The sequence below is a fragment of the Rana temporaria genome, chromosome 2 (genome assembly GCF_905171775.1).
Source record: "Rana temporaria chromosome 2, aRanTem1.1, whole genome shotgun sequence".
NCBI lineage: Eukaryota > Metazoa > Chordata > Amphibia > Anura > Ranidae > Rana > Rana temporaria.
This window is the reverse complement of record NC_053490.1, coordinates 436,170,094-436,188,773: the sequence shown is the minus strand read 5'-3', so window position 1 is coordinate 436,188,773 and position 18,680 is coordinate 436,170,094.

Genomic DNA, 18,680 nt, shown 5'->3' with positions numbered 1-18,680 from the left:
ATAGTTTTTGTGTCCGGGAATCTTCTTTTCTCTTCGGGAATTTTCTTTTCTTGCACATGCCCATTTTTTTTCTATTACATTATTTGCACGATTCGCCCATCATTGATTAGAAAATCGTTTGTTTTTAAAAAAATGTCCAACATGTCCGATACCTTAAATTTGATTGCCGCACAAAATTTTTTGCTGAAGCCCACTAATGGTGCGAAATCCGAACGAAAATTCTTAGATTTCAAAATTCGAACCGTGTATGTCCGGCATTAGGCTGATTGAGCATGAACCATCCTAAATTCGAGCCTTGTATGGTCAGCTTAAGTACGTGGTGGGTGAATACATCTAGCATCATCTACTCAAAATGTTTTATATTTAAAGTAAGCCCCACTTACAAACCTTGACCAATGCCTTGGCTGCTAATGTCACAATAAGACCCATCCTTTTATACCTCTTTTCAGCTGAAAGAAGTGTAGCCATACTCCATAATTCCAGCATTCAAATTATCTTCCACATCTGATGCATTTCTCCTACCTCCAGGGACTTTTTGTAGATATATGAGTTTTGATTGAATTATTCCTTTAAGGGATTTTCACCAAGCAATGGCCATTTGGGGATAAATGATCTGTCTTTTTACATTCAGCATTAGTTGCATGAAGGTACCTCGGTTACTCAAGTGTTTTTTTATTGCTTACAGTGCTGGTTATCTATGTTGTGCATATATAGCTAACAAAGGGTTATTGTGAACTAAAATTAAAAGAAAGTTGTATGAATCGGTAATTTAAACACATGAGAATTTAATGCACACAAAAGTCTTTAATCAAGGGTTGGGGTGATGCAAGCATTTCATCTCTGCCTGTGTCTCTATAGCGTGAGATGTTGCCCTACTTTGCTTGTGACTGGAGGGATGGTGCTTGTGGTGAATATAATTGGTGTTGGCACCTGTCTTATGTCTTGTTCTGCACACAGTTGTGCCTTGGTATAGACACGCAACTAGTGCATGGGTAAGGACACATTAGTGTACCTCCCGCTGATATCCTGTTCCATCCACAGTGTGTGCCCTGACAGGTTCTGAAAAGCAGACCTCACACACATGCTTAAGACATGTCATCTGCATCTGACAGCGTAAACATCATGCTTACACCCTGCCCAGGCTCAAATGTCACTGGCTGTCTAATCAGCACGCTACACATAAGCATTTCACCGAAGTCGCTGCAGCAGACTCTGTATATACAGTAAATAGAGTGTTTCTGTTCTGTGCTAGCTATGGTGATATTATTAAAGCCTATCCATACCCAAAATCAAAAATATAATAAATTCTAGCTTACCGGTTCTTAAATTTGGTGGCTGCCTCCCTCCCCCTCTACAAGCACACACACAAGACGGAATAGATTTCTCCTGCATAATGAGGTTTTTATATGGGAAAGTGCCCAGGATGTATTTGTCATAATGACACTTGTGGCAACAAGGTTAGAGGAGTATCAGTGAGCCTGAGTATTTACAAATGGAAAGGACACCTCTAAACGTCTCTTGCTAAATTCAGTTAGCTTATGCCCTGTACACACGATCAGTTCATCTGATGAAAACGGTCTGAAGGATTTTTTCATCATATATCCGATGAAGCTGACTGATGATCAGGGGGGAGGGTGAATTAGAATTACATCGAGCAGACAGGTCAGTTAGTGGTCAGACATTAATGGAGAGTGGAATGGGGATAGATGGGGGAAGGGTTATGGCAGGTGACAAGAAAGTTCCCATGTTGCAAACAGCCATTGGAAATAATAGTGCCATTTGTACTACTATAAATTATATGAAAAACACCAGAGAAAAAAAATGTAACAATACATTTAAGTGTTTGTTCACCAATGCCAGAAGTCTGCCAAGCAAAACAGGTGAGCTGGAAGCTCTGGTGCATGAGGAGAGCTATGATGTAATCGGTATTGCTGAAACTTGGCTTCAATCCTCACATGACTGGGCTATTAATATTCCTGGCTATGCTCTCTTTCGGAAAGACAGGGTAAAAAGGAAAGGTGGAGGGGTCTGTCTCTATGTGAGAAGTGACCTCAAAGCAAGCGTGAAAGAGAACCTGGTTGATGGAGAGTGTGATGAGGCTGAAGCATTATGGGTGGAACTGCATACAGATGTGCGTAGTTCAAAATTAATCATTGGAGTTTGTTATAAACCACCCAATGTTAATGAGGAGGTGGAGACTCAGCTCCTTGCACAGATGGAAAGGGCTGCAAGGTCTGGGACGGTGATAATAATGGGGGATTTTAACTACCCAGAAATTGACTGGATTAATGGCACTTCTGGGACAGTTAAAGGACAAAAATTTAAAAACCTATTGCAGGACAATTTTATGGTGCAGTTTATTGAGGCCCCAACTAGGAATGATGCCCTGTTGGACCTGATAATCTCAAACCATGCAGAGCTTATTACTAATGTTCAGATAAAGGAACACCTGGGTAGCAGTGATCATAACATGATTTCATTTAATATTAACTATAAGCAAGAAATACATACAGGAAATATTAAAACACTAAATTTTAAGAGAGCAAATTTTCCAAGGATGAGGGCTGCTCTCCAGGACTTGGACTGGGAGGGACTATTGGCACAGCTGAACACAGAACAGAAATGGGAATTCTTCAAAAAGACTGTGTGGAACCTCACTGCAAAGTATGTTCCCATGGGCAATAAGTTTAAAAGGCTAAAAATAAAACCTATGTGGCTCACGGTCAAAGTTAAAAAAGCTATAAACAAAAAGAAAGCAGCTTTTAAAAAATATAAAAATGAAGGAACACTAGTGTTGTTTAAATGTTACAAAGAATATAACAGGATATGCAAAAAGGAAATCAAGGAAGCAAAAATTCAAAACGAACGACAGATTGCAAAAGATAGTAGGACAAACCCCAAAAAATTCTTTAAATATATTAATAGTAAAAAGGTGAAGTCTGAGCATGTAGGCCCCTTACAAAATAATCTAGAGTGGGTGACTGGGGACAAAGAGAAGGCAAATTTATTAAATGTTTTCTTCAGCTCTGTGTATACAATGGAGCATGGGGGAGCTCATGTCCAAAATGGGGGTGGGAGTGACACAGCCTCAAATCCACAATGGCTCAAAAGTGATATGGTCCAGAAATATTTAGACAGAATAAAGGTGGATAAAGCACCTGGACCTGATGGCATCCATCCACGGATCCTAGGTGAGTTGAGCTCTGTCATTTCAAAGCCACTGTATCTAATATTTAGGGACTCATTAAAGACAGGAATAGTACCACTGGATTGGCGCAGGGCCAATGTGGTGCCCATATTTAAAAAGGGAACAAAGTCTTTACCAAGTAACTATAGACCTGTTAGTCTAACTTCTATAGTTGGGAAGATACTGGAACGTTTAATAAAAGACCACATGGATGAGTTCTTGCAGGAAAAAAACTATTTAAGCAGCAGACAACATGGATTCATGAAAGACAGAAGTTGTCAGACAAACCTGATTTCCTTTTATGAAGAGGTAAGTAAAACCCTGGACAGAGGCGTGGCTGTGGACGTGATATATTTGGATTTTGCAAAAGCGTTCGATACAGTTCCGCACACACGGCTCATGTGTAAGGTAAGGTCTACAGGATTGGATATATCAGTTTGTAAATGGATAGAAAATTGGCTGAAAGACAGAATTCAGAGAGTCGTGGTTAATGATTCTTACTCTGAATGGTCCAATGTTATCAGTGGTGTACCCCAAGGTTCAGTGCTGGGACCCTTACTTTTCAATATATTTATAAATGATATTGGGTCTGAGATCAAAAGTAACATTTCTGTCTTTGCAGATGACACCAAGCTATGCAGTGGAATAACGTCCTTGCAGGATGTCTCCAATTTACAAGCCGACCTCAATGCTCTGTCTAATTGGGTGACTAAGTGGCAGATGAGGTTTAATGTAGATAAATGTAAAGTTATGCACTTGGGGGCTAAGAATATGCATGCATCATACATACTAGGGGGAGTACAACTGGGGGGATCTGTAGTGGAGAAGGATCTGGGGGTTTTAGTTGATCATAAGCTCAATAATGGCATGCAATGCCAAGCTGCGGTTTCCAAAGCGAGCAAAGTCCTTTCTTGTATTAAGAGAGGTATGGACTCCAGAGACAGAGATATAATTTTGCCCCTGTACAAATCATTAGTAAGACCTCATCTGGAATATGCAGTTCAGTTTTGGGCACCAGTTCTCAAAAAGGACATCGGAGAACTGGAGAAAGTGCAGAGAAGGGCAACCAAACTGATAAGAGGCATGGAGGAGCTCAGCTATGAGGAAAGATTAGAGGAACTGAATTTATTCACTCTTGAGAAGAGGAGAATAAGGGGGGATATGATCAACATGTACAAATATATAAGAGGTCCATACAGTGAACTTGGTGTTGAGTTATTCACTTTACGGTCAACACTGAGGACAAGGGGGCACTCTTTACGTCTAGAGGAAAAGAGATTTCACCTCCAAATACGGAAAGGTTTCTTCACAGTAAGAGCTGTGAAAATGTGGAACAGACTCCCTCCAGAGGTGGTTCTGGCCAGCTCAGTAGATTGCTTTAAGAAAGGCCTGGATTCTTTCCTAAATGTACAGAATATAACTTGAGTATTAAGATTTGTAGGTAAAGTTGATCCAGGGTAAATCCGATTGCCTCTCGGGGGATCAGGAAGGAATTTTTTCCCCTGCTGTAGCAAATTGGATCATGCTCTGCTGGGGTTTTTTGCCTTCCTCTGGATCAACTGTGGGAATGGAGTTGGGTGGATAGGATTTTACTGTGTTTTTTATTTTTGTTTTTTTATTTTTTGTGGTTGAACTGGATGGACTTGTGTCTTTTTTCAACCTGACTAACTATGTAACTATGTAACTATGTAACTATGTGCCTACACACCATTGGTTAAAAAAATGATCGTGTCAGAACGCGGTAATGTAAAACACAACGACGTGCTGAGAAAAATAAAGTTCAATGCTTCCGAGCATGCGTCGACTTGATTCTGAGCATACGTGTTTTTAACCGATGGACGTACCCACAGACGATCTTTTTTTCTATAGGTTTTTTAACCATCAGATAATTTTAAAACAAGTTCCTAGTTTTTTGACTGATGGATAAAAAAACGATGGGGCCCACACACGATCGGTTCATCTGATGAAAACGGTCCATCGGACCGTTTTCATCAGACGAACTGATCATGTGTACGCGGCATAAGTGTACCAAGAGAGGGCTACAGGGGATGTTGAGAGGAGTCAGAGGCTACAGGTGTCAAACACAAGGCCTACGAGCCAAATCTGGCCCTCCAGGCCATTTCATGTGGCCCTCGCATCTCTCCTGCAGCTGCAGGAGAGCTCCAGCCCTCCTCTGGTCCTCCTCCAGACCCATACTTCCTGCTTTCAAGCAATGCATCCAGCTTCTTCCCAGCAGCAGCATAAGAAAAGGGGGGTGCACTGTGATGTAAGGGAGAGTTGGGGACTCAACTTCTGATGGTGGGGTGGCTCTTGCCATCTAATGTAAGGGGAGGGGATGCGCTGGACATCTAATCTTACAGATACAACTGGCCCTTTTGAGGGCAATCATTATGCTGATGCGGCCCGTGATGAAATTGAGTTTGACACCCCTGGTCTACAAAATTGAGAAGCAGCTGTGCATATAAAGCAGACCCCTGCTGCCTCCAATAGCAGTGTTTTTTAGTAAAATAATTGCACAACAAAAGGGATGAAGTTTGTCTAAAAGCCCGTTGTCATCTAGAGTATGTCACAAAAGTGAGTGCACCCCTCACATTTTTGTAAATATTTTATTATATCTTTTCATGTGACAACACTGAAGAAATTACACTTTGCTACAATGTAAAGTAGTTAGTTTACAACTTGCATAACAGTGTACATTTGCTGTCCCCTCAAAATAACTCAACACACAGTCTAAACCGCTGGCAACATAAGTGTAACAATACGACAAATTTGTTTCAGGTTTATGGATCACAACTGCAGAGACTTCTCAGGTTCGAACCCAGGTTTCACTCTTAACTCAGTTAAGAGTTTGGGTTCTATTATCACAGCCTCAGTAAAGTAAATAGTGCTTATTCCAGCATAAGCAACATTAAAGTAAATCTTGGTATTAATGGTATAAGGATAAGTATAGCTGCAGTACTGGGACTGCACACTAGGGGTTAGTAATAAACATTAACATGAGAGCTGGTATCTGTAGCAGTGAACATTAACATGAGAGCTGGTATCTGTAGCAGTGAACATTAACATGAGAGCTGGTATCTGTAGCAGTGAACATTAACATGAGAGCTGGTATCTGTAGCAGTGAACACTAACATGAGAGCTGGTACAGGCTTCAGGAAAACTCCATAGCAATTGATAGCAATAGTAGTGAACATAACTTGGAAGCAAGCGACAAGTATGGAGATCAGCGTTTAGCAATTGGTTTCTATAGCAGAGTACTTGCGGTTGCAGATAGCTGGGCATGGATGAGCGTCCTGGGAGCCTGGACCGGGTTGCTGTGAGCTGTAGCGAACAAGGAGTCCTGGTGGTCCAGTTCAGGAAGCTGGAGCTTAGATCAGGTGAGTCTGGAAGCCCAGCTGACAGTGGCGTTCTGTCAGCAATAGAGGAACACCATTCTGTCAGTGCTGGGAGTTTAAATAGGCCACACAGGAGCGAACCAGGAAGTACCACTAGGTGGCGCACCTCCGCAACCACCGTGGAGAGCAAGGCTGCAGGAAGTGAGAGAATCTTCAGAAAGAAGGAAGAAACGAAGAGAGTTGACTGGGAAGGAAGCAACTATAGTTGCACTTAGTGCAAAGTTATTGGTGTGACGTTACAATAAGTGAGTGAAAATTACCAAATTCGCCTCAAAGTGTTAATATTTTGTGTGGCCTCCATTATTTTCCAGCACTTTCTTAACCCTCTTGGGCATGGAGTTCACCAGAGCTTCACAGGTTGCCACTGGAGTCCTCTTCCGCTCCTCCATGAAGACATCACAGAGCTGGTGGATGTTAGAGACCTTGTGCTCCTCCACCTTCCATTTGAGGATTCCCCACAGATGCTCAATATGGTTTAGGTCTGGAGACAAGCTTGGCCAGTCCACCACTTTTACCCTCAGCTTCTTTAGCAAGGGAGTGGTCTTCTTGGAGGTATGTTTTGGGTAGTTTTGGAGGGTTTTGGCAATCTTCTTATAACCCCCATCTTTATGTAGAGTAACAATTATTTTTTTAAGATTCTCAGAGAGTTCTTTGTCATCAGGTGCCATGTTGAACTTCCAGTGACCAGTATGAAAGAGTGAGAGCGATAACACCAAATTTAACACACCTTCTCCCCATTCACACATGAGACCTTGTAACACTAACGAGTCACATGACACAGGGAAGGGAAAATGCCTAATTGGGCCCAAGTTGGACATTTTCACATAGGGGTGTACTCACCTTTGTTGCCAGCGGTTTAGACATTAATGGCTGTGTGTTGAAATATTTTGAGGGGACAGCAAATTTACACTGTTTTACAAGCTGTACACTTACTACTTTACATTGTAGCAAAGTGTAATTTCTTCAGTGTTGTCGCATGAAAATAAAAAATAAAATATTTACAAAAATATTAGGGGTATACTCAGGAGTTAGTGGCGAATATTGGAACTTTGAATACTTTTTGTGCATTCTGTATCGCGTACCTGAACCTTCCCCTTCTCTCTATATGCTCTACTTCCTTCACAAGTTTCATGCAGCAAAAATAAAGCCTGACAGTTGAAGGTTTTACATCTTGTGTGGACATTTTCTACAGACTTTCTTTCCTGGAAAGCGAACTTAGAGGTAACGTGCAAAGCCTGATCTAAACCAGCAGCTCCTTCGGGGGTAGTGCTGCAATAGATTTACTGGATAGATATACTCCTAACGTTTTGTGGTTATAAGGGCTTCTTATTTAGATTTATTTGGTATTTCAATATTCACTTGGCACAGCATGGCACGGGCACGGCACATACTCTATATGGTTTCATGTTTATTACACATAAGTATTTGGGATTGTGTTAGGTGCCAGCAGCTTATGGTATTAATTTAATGCACATAGCAGCTCACAAGGTCTTTTCATTTTGTTTTTTCACATGCTACTTCTATCTGCTGTATTCAGAAGTAGTCTGAGCTCCATCTCAGACTAATCATCTGAAAAAGATGTGCTACTGTAGGGCACAGTTCCCCACCTCCTTAAGTCTAAAATGCTATTGAGGCAATACTAGCACTGGAGACCTTAGAAAAACCCCTCTCTACGCTATATCTCGCTCTCCTTAGAGTGGACTCGCCTAAAATGGATGCACTATGGGAAAAGTGGCAGACTGATATTCCCATCCTGAACAGGGAAACCTGGGAGGAGTGTTTTGAAGATTGATCCAAATTAGTAGTCTCCTCCAGGGATAAGTTGCTGCAAACAAAATTCATGCATAGGATTTATTATACGCCTCAGAGACTGCACAAAATGTACCCACAGCGATTACAAAAATGTCCTTGGTGCCAATCCCCTGATAGGACATGTATTCATATGATCTGGACCTGTTCCCCATTAACAATTTACTGGGCTGCAGTTATGGAATGTATTAATATCCACTTACAGTTGTCACTCCCGATGTCAGCTGAATTAGCCTTATTAGGCATTCAGGACGATGACCAGAGACCCCGGTACACTAAGTTACTCATATCCTTCTTGTTGTTCTGTGCTAAGAAAGAAATACTGGTGAAATGCCCCCCCCCCAGATAGAATCCTGGGAATCCTCCATAAATGCTGTGTTACCTTTGTATAAGCTGACTTACACTAATAGAGCCTGCCCCCAGAAATTTGATCGAAGATGCTTACTGTAACGGACAGGGGTTAACACCGTTTACAATATTCCATTCCACCAACCCAAGACAGCTTATCCGACACTCCACAATCCAGCAGACACAATCCATATGGATTTCCCCAAAATAAGGAGACACACAGCTCTGTTCTCTGGTTCCAAATGGATGAATACTTTAATGGTAAACTCAGCTTGTTATATAGCTGGCTTTTATCACTACAGCCAGGTAGACTTAATTAGCACCTCAACAGTCTGTGTCCCCACATGAATGAGTCACTCTGCTATTGACCTGTTGGGGTCAGAATTAACCACCTGTAATATTTCAAGATATCCTGCAATACATGAATTATTGTTACTGTCCCATCTCATGTAATCCGAGATATCATTTCTCAGTCATCCTATGCCCCTATTGGACATAGGATGACCCTAGACATAAGAGTCATTGGTGAAGCTGGCACAGGAGTACCCCGCATTCCTTCAAAGTCTCTGGGTATCACGGGCCATTCCGTTACACTTACCTTGGACTGCACAAATATGATTTTCCTACAGACCTATTGTACGTCTCCCGAGACCTAGTACAGGGTCGTAAAGTCCCTCCCCCCCCTAATCCCCCCTTTTCCCTCTCCCTTCCCCCCCCTCCTCTAAACCCTGTGTCCTTACAACAATGTAACCATTTTTTCATTATGTGTACAGTTTTGTGACCATGAAAAATGATTTTGTTCTGTATTCTGTGTAAGATTATGCTTTTTGCCAACTAATGAACGAATCTCTGTGGATGTTTTCGATGTCTTCTCAAAAAAAGACCAACCTTGTTTGTAAAAAAAAAGATGTGCTACTGTTTTGGTATTTCGCCCATCCCTCTTCAGCAGAGTGAATACTATACCTAGGGACAAGGTTCATCTAAATTAAGGATCCCAATTGCAATACAAAACTTCCAGAGAAGCTTTACTATGGTCCCATGCGCATCCTTCAGAATTAAGCATGCAGGTGCATTGTGTTTTCGGAGCCTGAAGAGAGAAACATATGGAAGTGTTCAACAAAGAGGGTGAAGAGCTCCATTAATGTCATAATAATGAACATACTAGGGCTGCGCATCTTCACCGGTCTCACGATTCGATGCGATTACGATTATCAAGTCCACGATTCGATTCGATTCGGCGATGCATCACGATGCATCACGATTGCAGCGCAAGTGCGCATGGCTCTCCCCCCAAAATACTAAAGGAGATGATCAGAGACTGCAGACATGCTACAGGAGATGATCAGAGACTGCGGACATAGTACAGGAGATGATCAGAGACTGCAGACATAGTACAGGGAGATGATCAGAGACTGCAGATATAGTACAGGAGATGATCAGAGACTGCAGATATAGTACAGGAGATGATCAGAGACTGCAGACATGCTACAGGAGATGATCAGAGACTGCAGACATAGTACAGTAGATGATCAGAGACTGCAGACATAGTACAGTAGATGATCAGAGACTGCAGACATAGTACAGGGAGATGATCAGAGACTGCAGACATAGTACAGGAGATGATCAGAGACTGCAGACATAGTACAGGAGATGATCAGAGACTGCAGACATAGTACAGGAGATGATCAGAGACTGCAGATATAGTACAGAAGATGATCAGAGACTGCAGATATAGTACAGGAGATGATCAGAGACTGCAGACATGGTACAGGAGATGATCAGAGACTGCAGACATAGTACAGTAGATGATCAGAGACTGCAGACATAGTACAGGAGATGATCAGAGACTGCAGACATGCTACAGGAGATGATCAGAGACTGCAGACATGCTACAGGAGATGATCAGAGACTGCAGACATAGTACAGGAGATGGTCAGAGACTGCAGACATGATACAGGAGATGGTCAGAGACTGCAGACATGCTACAGGAGATGGTCTATATTTCTCCTCCATACAGCCCCGTCCCTGCAGTGACAATAACTTATCACAGGTGACACATCAGATTCCACTACATGCCCGTACCCTCCCTGTGTCCCCGGATAACAGCACCCCCTCCTCCTCTGTACTTACATGCTGTTCTGCGCACAGAGGATGATTGGAGGGAACAATGAGGAAAATACATGATTTTGCCTGTGCATTTTCAGTGTGTTTTTATGTGCTGACATTGTCATCAATACGCCCTTTAAAAATGCACAGATGACAATGAACCCTCAATGAAAATATCAGTACAGCGAGGACTACCGTGTTATTTATTTTCTATTACAATTGACACATTTCCAAGTCCTTGCTGATATTTTTTATTGAGGGTTCATTGTCATCTGTGCATTTTTAAAGGGTGTAAATAGGGTGAAACTCCCCTTTAAAAAGTGCACAGGAATACACACATGGCTGCTGGGAGGGGGGGGGGGGGCAGGACTCAGGGATTAGATTTCACAATTGACAAAGCCCTGTGAGTTTCACTGCACTGCACTGTCTGCTGAAATTTCTCTGACTCTTTGCACATTCCAGCACACTAGGAGTTAACACAGTGGAATGTGCAGAGAGTCAGAGAAATGTCAGCACATGCAGAGCACGTGTAAGAGTCAGACTGCTGATAAAATATCTGTGATAATAAATGCTGTTATAGCCAGGGCTGTAATATGCTTTTTACAACATATGCAGAATCATCATACCTCATGTCTCCGTGTGTATATTACTTTCCCCTCATTTGACTCCATGTTCAGACTTGCCTCTCTCTCCTGATGTCCGTTCTCAGCCCCGCCCATCGTCTATAGCTAAAGTAACAGATCACAAGAGAGGCGGGCGGGGCTGACATCAGAAGAGACTTTGAGACGAGGGATGTGAGAGGACAGAGGAAGAGAGAGGCGGGCCGGACCATGGAGTCACATGATCGCATGTACAGTTACTACACACGGAGCTACGAGGTATGAATCTACATAAATTTAAAAAAAGCACACACAGCGATTGCCAAACAATGGATTACAAACCGCATTTATTACAAATAAAACATTTTAAAAGACCTGCTCGGAGCGATCTCCCGGGAGGGGCGTGGCAAGTCGGGATGACGTCACCCGACATCGATTATTGGGGTCACATGCATCGATGCAGAATCGGGGGGCCCCGAATCGCGATGCATCGATGCATCGATTATATTCAACACCCCTAGAACATACACAAGGCAGAAAATGGCATGAATGACAGTGGCATGAATCACTAATAATCATAGGCGTGTGCACAGGGTGTGCTAGGTGTGCCCAGGCACAGCCTGATCACCCTGTGCAGCACAAATTCCCCCTACTGCCCTGGCTCCTTCCCTTCTCCCTACAGCACCTCTGTCTTCCCTCTTCTCCTCTCCCGCTGACTGTTGCCGTGAGGATGTTTTAGAATGAGTGGGAGAAGGGGCCATTAAATATGTAATTTACTGGCCCCTTCCCTTTCTGAATGAAGATCGTGAGTGATTGGTAGTGTGTGTTTGAGCTTTGGGGTGCACACCCTAATGCCATAGGCTGTGCACACCTATGCTAATATCGCACAAACGTTCACTTCAATTGTAGCAGGCTTATCAACGGCCTTGTACATATCATTCTGTTCATCCCAGTAACCTAGCCAATTTACATTACTGTAACTGCATTTCTGCAGTAACAGCAGTGTCACTTCAGATAAGTCAAATGATTGATTTAGCTTATTTCATTTATTTTTTTAAATATTGAGAACTGGTACTTGATCACATCATGAATATGACAAATCAATCCTTAACAGTGAACAGTTCAAGTGTTTAAAAATGGTATCAAGTATGCCTTCTATGCTTTGCGAAAAAGGAGACGATATTCAATTATATTTAATACCCCTATGAGATGTGATGAATGAAGCTTTAGTTGCAGGCCTGTAGTGCCTGTGAATCTTCACTATTACCCAGTGACAATATCAAAGTAGTAATCATAGGCGACAAAGAAAACTTTGTAATTTTAAAAGAACTGTTGAAAGAAAGCCTTTAAGCAAGCCATGCATGGACCGAAATTCATGTTGATTTAGGAGTAAGTAACACACAGAATGCAAGAGTCAGGAGTAAGTAGTGAAAAGAGCACAGAGCTCAAGAGTTGGTATTGCACAGAATGCAGGGTCAGGAGTAAGTGACACACAAATTGAAGGGGTCAGGTGTACAGTATCACCGCCCCCAGAACACCTGCAGCTACTGGGGTGGTCAATTTAAGATCTATCAATCATTTTAAACATTATAATGATTAAGCACAAGATGTGTGAAACACGTCTACGTGACCTTGTTTTGGTGTCTTTGGTGTTATCACTTCGAACAATAAAAGGCAATTAGAAAAAGAAAATTAAAAAAAATATGTGACCTCGTGTTGGTGTCTTTGGTGTTATCACTTTGACCAATAAAAGGCAATCGGAATTCCTGGATGTGCAGCCATTTATTTTCTTACAGGTCAGGTGTACAGTAAGTAACACAGGTCAACATTGCACACATATGAAACAATAAAAAACAAAACTGCAGTTTTCCTACAGTAATTAAAAAGACACAAATAATCTCATCCCAAAATCACCACATGTGCATTATAACCAATGACTTTCCTTTTCAACATAATATAATAAATGAATTAATCATTTGTGTGCAATACAATAGTATGTAATGGTGTGCGCACCCTGTGAAAGTTCATCTATCATAAGGCTTTAAGTAAAACTATAGGCAAAACTTTTGTTTTATTTTTATTTTTTTGGATAGAGCAAGGGAGGGCTATAACGTTGGTCAGATTTTTTTTCACCATCTCTGTCCCATTGCAAAGAGTTCCCTTCACTTCCTGTCCCATTGCCAAAGAGGAATCCTTGGGTACCCCCAGGTCATCAGAAGATTCCCTATTGGAAGATTTCCTCTCTATTACTTTTCTGGTGAAATCCCAAAATGTATGATTTTTTTTTAACTTTTACTTTCACTTTTACTTTACTTCTACCATTAATAATAATGGTAAACAGAACAAAAAGAGCGGGTCAGTCTCCTTAACGGTGGTTCACAGCAATAACAACTTTGGGGGTTCAGGGGGTTAGAACAGGGGTTCTAATCCCTTTCCACTCTATCCAAATAAAAAAAAAAGTTTTGTCTTTAGTCATACTTTAATATATAATGTATGTGCTTCATAAACCAGAATCAAAAAATAAATAAAAGTGTGAAAATTCTAATAAGAACATACCACCGGATTATTCCTCCCGTACAATCCAAAATGGACTCTTACCTACATAAATGAACCTCTTAGGCCGCGTACACACGGTCGGTCCAAACCGACTAAAACGGCCTGAAGTCCAGTTTCATCGGTCCAAACCGACCGTGTGTACGGCCCACCGGTCTGTTGTCCTTCGGACAAAAATTAGAGAACTTGCTTTAAAATCGAACCGATGGCCGGCCCGCTGACCGATAGGTCCAAACCGATGGTTAGTACACAAAGGCATCGGTTCAAAACCTGCGCATGCTCAGAATCAAGTCGACGCATGCTTGGAAGCATTGAACTTTGTTTTTTTCAGCACGTCGTGTGTTTTACGTCACTGCGTTCTGACCCGATCAGATTTTGAACTGATGGTGTGTACGCACATCAGACCATCAGGCCGCTTCAGCGGTGAACCGATGAAAATGGTCCGTCGGACCATTCTCATCGGATGGATCGACCGTGTGTACGCGGCCTCAAGTTATAGGAGATCAACCAGAGCCTTTTGCGGGTAGCCTCAATCCCCAGCTTGTGTGTCACTTAAAAAGGATTATACAGGTTATCACATCAACTTCTCTTTAATAAAATAAATAGGGACACCTGGTGCAAACCACTATTTATTAAAAATAATTATTTCACTCACAAAAGGTGCCGTATGATATACAGGCCCATCACCAAATGTACAGTGGCATCCACAGCAATATTACCTGGTCATTCCTCCCAACTGAACCCCAAAATGGTTCCGTCCACTTGCGCGTTGATGGCATCATGGGCACCCTAATGTATTGTCGTTAATCCTCATAAAGGACTTCCTCAGAAGGAAGGTATTGCTTATAATGCACATATGGTGGTTTTGGGATGAGATTATTTATGTATTTTTAGTAATGAGCACTGCACTTTGTGTTTTTTAGTTTCTTTGTGATTTGGTGTGTGAAGGGTGTAACTCCAAGATCTGTGGTTTAGTGAATTTGCTGCTCTGTTAACCTCTTGGGACCCGCGCTATAGTCAAATGACGGCTACAGCGCGGATCCCAAAATCCAAGTGGACGTCAATTGACGTCCGCCCCTTTGCTTGTTCCCCGCGCGCGCTCCAGAGCGCGCAGCGGGGAACTGCTGTGCTGGCCGTGTCCCTTGGACACAGCCAATCACAGATCGCCGCGAACGGCCAATCAGAGTGGCCGTTTGCGATGCGATCTGTGCGGCCAATGAGAGATGATCTCATATGTAAACATATGAGATCATCTCTCATTGCCGTTTTACACAGAGACAGCGGTGCTGTCTCTGGAGAGGAGACCGATCTGTGTCCCTTGTCCCCCCCCCCCAGTCACCCCCCTTCCCCCACAGTTAGAACACTAATTAGGGTACACATTTAACCCCTTCCTCACCCCCTAGTGTTAACCCCTTCAATGCCAGTCACATTTATACTGTAATTAGTGCATATTCACTGATCGCAGTATAAATGCGAATGGCGCCAAAAATGTGTCAAAAGTGTCCGATGTGTCCGCCATAACGTCGCAGTCCCAATAAAAATCGCAGATCGCCGCCATTTCTAGTAAAAAAAAATAATAATAATTCTGTCCCTTATTTTGTAGGCGCTATAACTTTTGCGCAAACCAGTCGCTTATTGCGATTCTTTTTTTTTTTACCAAAAATATGTAGAAGAATACGTATCGGCCTAAACTGAGAAAAAAAATAGTTTTTGTTTTTTTAAATTGGGATATTTATTATAGCAACAAGTAAAAAATATTGTATTTTTTTCAAAATTGTCGCTCTTTTTTGTTTACAGCGCAAAAAATAAAAACCGCACAGGCGATCAAATACCACCAAAAGAAAGCTCTTTTTGTGGGGAAGAAAGGACATCAATTTTGTTTGGAAGCCACGTCGCACGACCGCGCAATTGTTAGTTAAAGCGACGCAGTGCCGAAAGCTGAAATTTCACCTGGGCAGGAGGGGGGTATATGTGCCCAGTAAGCAAGTGGTTAAACACTTTTTAATTTCTTGTACAAAGAGTTTTATTGAAAAGGTACATCAATAAACAGAAAAGAATACAAAGAAAAGAAAAAAAACTGTGGTGGACACACCATAAACTATCAGACATCAGAACAGATAGTCCGTAAACCTGAGATTAATCCGGCTTCTAGGGATCCAAAGTGAATCCAGAAGACCGGCAATAGAATGTTCTCCAGACAGGTGGCCTGCTAAATTAACCTAATGTTGGCTTAGGTAATATACCGGCTAACACGCCGGAGTAAATATAGAACTTGAAAGCAAAGTTGCTATACAATGCGCAACATTACAAAGAGAAAATAAAAAATAAAAAAATTAAGATAATACATAAAATAAAAAAATAAAGAAAATAATTTAAAAAAAAACTTAAAATTCAAGCAGGCAGATAGCAGAGGACATCTGTTTTTTCAAATATAAAACGAATAATGCATCCCGTGTCCAGGACCGACAGGACCAAGCCTGAGGGCCCAAGCCACAAAGAAAGGGAGGATGAAAAGAAAGAGAGTCAACTAGATAAGGAGTATGAGCAAATGGCAATAAAGAGAAAGAGGAAAAGAAATAGAGTAAAGAAAATAGAAAAAAGAAAGAAAGAAAAATAGAAAGAAAGAAAGAAAGAGAGAAGGGGGTCCACGGGGCAGGGGGAACAGAGACCTATCAAAGAGAAAGTAGTGTTGGGTTAAAAACACTTTTTAATTTTTAATACACACATATATTCCACACATGTTCTAGTCACAAAATACTGTACTCCTAATTAATCAGAAAATATTGCACAGAGTGAAGGGTTCATATGTAAGTAACACAGGCCAACAATGCACACAACCAGTATGCCACAGCCATTATACTCACAAATTTCGAGAGACAGAAGGGGTGTAAAATAGAGATGAGGAAAGTGACAGAGGGCAGTGAGAGAGAAAAGTGGGGTCGGAGAGGGAGGGGAAGAAAGGAGGTAAGAGAACGGTTCTAGTATGTATATAAAAAGTACACACACTCACTGTGGGCCTGAGTGACATGAATAGTTCTTTTACGTTATCTGAACTACTTTGGTGCTCTATAAATATGGCAAATAGAAAATTATGATAGCTAACAAAACATAAACCAGCTATAAGTAAGAGAAAAGAAAAAATAAACCCGCGCTACGGAAAATAGTTAAAAAAAAATATGCTGATAGTAGGATAGTAGGTATATATGCTGCAAGAAAGACCACTAGTACAATGGTGTACAGCAGTGGTCTCAAAGTACCGGCCCGCGGGCCATTTGCGGCCCGCGGACCAGTTATAAATGGCCCCCAGGCAGGGTGGAAGTGAGGGGAGCAAAAAAAAAAAAAAAATTTTTTTTTGAGCTGGCGCCATCTGGTGGTGAGCCGTTGGTATTACAAGTTATTACCACCAGATGTGAGCTGGCGCCATCTGGTGGTGGCCGTTGGTATTACAAGTTAAGCATTACAAGTTAAACAGCAATTCTAATGTCATTTTACACTATTTTCACTGCCATATTCTTCCCTCTAATTAGAACCCCCAAACATTATATATATTTTTTATCCACACACCCTAGAGAATAAAATAGCGATCGTTGCAATACTTTCTGTTACGCCGTATTTGCGCAGCGGTCTTACAAGCGCACTTTTTTGGGAAAAAATTACACTTTTTTTAATTAAAAAATAAGACAACAGTAAAGTTATCCCCATTTTTTTTAATATTATGAAAGATAATGTTACGCCGAGTAAATTCATACCCAACATGTCACGCTTCAAAATTGTGTCCGCTTGTGGAATGCCGACAAACTTTTTTACCCTTTAAAATCTTCATATGCGACGTTTAAAAAAATCTTCAGGTTGCATGTTTTAAGTTACAGAGGAGCTAGAATTATTGCTCTCACTCTACCAATCGTGGCGATACCTCACATGTGTGGTTTGAACACCGTTTACATATGCGGGCGCTGCTCACGTATGTGTTCGCTTCTGCGCGCAAGCTCGTCGGGACGGGGTGCGTTTTCTGGCTCCTAACTTTTTTAGCTGGCTCCTAGATTCCAAGCAAATTTGTCAAACCCTGACTTACACCAGTGCTGGTGGTAATAATGCGCTCACTGACACCAGTGCTGGTGGTAATAATGCGCTCGCTGACACCAGTGCTGGGGGTTAATAATGTGTTCGCTGACACCAGTACTGTTGTTTTTGAAGTTTGAAAGTTTGCATGCGGCCCCCCATGGCATATGAAAACTTGTCTTGTGGCCCTCAGGTAATTTGAGTTTGAGACCCCTGGTGTACAGAGAGGAAGAATGGCTAAAGTGGCTGCCCCTACATGTGTATTCCACCAAAGTGGAATATGAAATGAAAGGAAAAAATTAGTAGGTGATGGCGCCTACCTATATGATATCACAAATATATATATAAAAATAGAAAATTATATATGACGCATATGTATGCGATATTATGACATAAATATTAAAATAGATGCCTTGAAAATAATAATAATAAGTGATGTGTCCTCCCTTATATAAGTGCACGTGTAGTGCTTGCAGGTGTACATGTAAAATTCACAAGTGCATAAATAAAGAATAATAAAAATATATAGAAATATGAATAATTAGTCCATATAACTTTAAAGTGCTGAATTATGGCTTTGAATGCTTCATGCTGCAATCCAAAAAGGTGCTGTATGTTCCATGC